A 3,114-nucleotide genomic window follows, 5' to 3' on the forward strand; every position below is an offset into this window, starting at 1 on the left:
AAATACTCGAGTAAGAGGGTATATATGTTGCCAAACTTAATTTGCCGGGTGCCATGCCATGCCCCTCTGTGGGCGGAGTTACCATGACTCCTTTTTGGCCACGCCCCCAGGGAAATACTCGAGTAAGAGGGTATATATGTTAACAAACTTAATTTGATGGGTGCCACGCCCTCTGTGGGCGGAGTTACCACACCACCTTTTTGGTTACGCCCCCAGAGAAATATCTCATCAAACTTGATTTGACAGGTATCCGTGTACACAAAAAGTGTGTAAAAGCTGTCTTTTATATCGGCGTACATGCGTCCTTTTATGTTGGTGTCGGTGCGATTATAATCAATACCAAGAATGCGCGTCAATCGATCACTGGCTATAAAGGTGTCTGTACCCTTAACTGACACTGTTCTTTCTAATTCATTGTAGTATACCTTCAAGTCCAGGGGTTGTTGTTTGTTGTTAGCAATTGCTTCATTAATATTTTTCAACAAACTTTTAACATCGTTATAATATCGGGATTTTATCTTGAGTTGTTTGAGGGGCCCTCCTGGACAACACCCTCGTGAGGTTCAAAAGTATTCCATTTCTCCTTTTAAGAACACCGGCTTGGAAAGTTTTGTTGTATAATTGGAAATCTCATTTTGAGGATACATTAAATAAGAGGCGTTACTTGGTAGAGTGATGTAAAATGCATTTTCTTCCATCGCTAGATATTTTAGATACTAGTTAGTTGATTTTTATCGATCCAGCTATTAAATGATGCTGGATATCCTAACCATTTAACGTAGTAGAATTTTTTTCCTCTTTCCGTCTTCTGCCTTAGAATTTTTTCAATTCTGTAAACACAATTAGCAGGGGAGGGCTGGCAGCCTAAGGCCTGGGGGGCAAGCCTAGTCAAGTGGCCCATTGCCCCACCAACGGCTGCGAGCGACATTGAAAGCGGCCGTCGTGCGGCAGTCACTCCACCGGCACCTAATGAAATTAAAGCGGCCGGCGTGCACGCACCACGTCGCCCAATTGCCTTGCCTCAGCTCTTCACCCCACCCCTTTTAGGACGTGGGACGAAGAGCTGAGGCATGGCCATTGGGCCTGACTGCCGCACGACGCAGGGGCGTACCTAGAGTATTTGGCACCTGTGGCAGATCCTGTATGTGGCACCCCCCCCACACACACACTTTAAAACTGCATAGTTTCTATGGTTAGGCAAACATTGACAGGGGTACAGCATAATTGTTATCATTATATACTGAGACACAGATTGACGGTGGTACAGCATTACTGCTATCAATATATACTTAGGGATTACACTGTACCACCGTCAATGTGTGCCTATACATTGAGCCAGACACTGACAATACTGCACTACAACCCCTATCACTATATACTAAGCCAAATGTGGTGTAGGCCTACCACGTTAGTGACTGGCTTAGTATGTAGTAGGGATGCGCCAAAATGAAAATTCTGGACCGAAACTGAAAATTCAGCATTCACTTGGCCAAAACCAAAGAAAAAAAAAAATAATAAAAAAAGCAACTTTAAAATACTTTCTTAAAAGTAACACACTAAAATTAGACAAAAAAAAATCAATAACACTATTAATATATATATATTTATATGATTGCAAACAGCAATCACACTCCTATCATGCTATATATGAATGAAATCAAGCGCGTATAAAAAAGGGCGTGGTTATTCGCCAAAAACGCATAGGGCGTGTCGAAAAAAGGAATGGTGGGTATCCCCGCCCCCAAGAGGGGTGTGACACATGTCAAATCAAGTTCGACACAATATTTCCCCGGGCGTGGCCAAAAAGGAGGTTCGTAACTCCGCCCATAAAGGGGCGTGGTACATGTCAGATTAAGTTTGACAACATATATCCCCTTTCTTCTACTAATATCAAAGAACATTATGTTAGAAATTATGCGTTAAATATGCGATTCAGAGGCCAGATTTATAATATTAATGTTAAGATTCTGAAATATACAGGTTAGTTAACATGTACGTCCCCAATACTTCCCCGGTGAGCCCCTGGATGAAATTTTAGCCAAAGTGAATACGGATACAAAGTGGCAAAGTGAATAAGAATATCAGCAAAATGATATTTTTTAAAAAAGTGAAATTATATGACAGCTGGAATATATTTCACCCTCAAGATGTAAATTTTAATATGAGGTCCCCCACTTTTGCAGCTGTAACAGCTTTCACACTTTTGGGAAGGCTTTCCACAAGATTATGGAGTGTTTCTGTGGGAATTTTTGCTCATTCATCAAGTAGGGTCAGGAGGTTCATCAAGTAAGGTGAGGAGCATTTGTAAGGTCAGGCACTGATGTTGGATGAGAAGGCCTGGCTCACAGTCTGCATTCCAAAGGTGTTCAGCAGGGTCGAGGTCAGGGCTCTGTGTGTGCCAGTCAAGTCTTCAACATCTTTATGGACCTTGCATTATATATAGGTATCTCTCAGAGGAACTATCGGAAGGACAAATTAATTCTCTAAGTATTTTTAAAAACCAGTTGAAACGAATGATCCAATGGTATTTGGCACCCACAAAGTAAATACTGGCAAGGAAAGAGGTGATAACATCATTTGACCAAGCACCTAGGTGAGCGTTAGCCTTGCTGAGGGTGACTGTTTTCTGCACTAAGTGTTTTTCTGTCATGCTTTATATGGATGTTTTTAAGGAGTCCATGGACCATGAATAAAGGTTTTTTGTATTTTTTCTAATTTTGATCTATTGCAATTTGTGAGTGCCGGCTGTAAACCTCATTTTTCTGCTATTTTCACATCATGTAATATATCGCTACAGAAAATAAAGGGAAACTATGAGTGGGATTTCTCCCCCTTTCCAACATAGAACCCCCTCTATTTGAAATGTAATTGCATTTAGGTATAGAATTAAAAATAGGGATAGCCCTACCATATAGGCTGGTAGGTCCACCATTAGCATAACTCAGGTCCAGTATCAACTGATAGCTTAGACTCCCACCCTGTCACAGCTCATGATATTAATGCCACATGGTGCTCCACCTCTCACCCCAGATTTCACAATGCTTAAAACGCTGTCTTTCCCCATGGTTTGATTAGGGAAAATCACCCACATATCTCATGACTGACAACAATGTC

The sequence above is a fragment of the Spea bombifrons genome, chromosome 1 (genome assembly GCF_027358695.1).
Source record: "Spea bombifrons isolate aSpeBom1 chromosome 1, aSpeBom1.2.pri, whole genome shotgun sequence".
Classification (NCBI taxonomy): Eukaryota; Metazoa; Chordata; class Amphibia; order Anura; family Pelobatidae; genus Spea; species Spea bombifrons.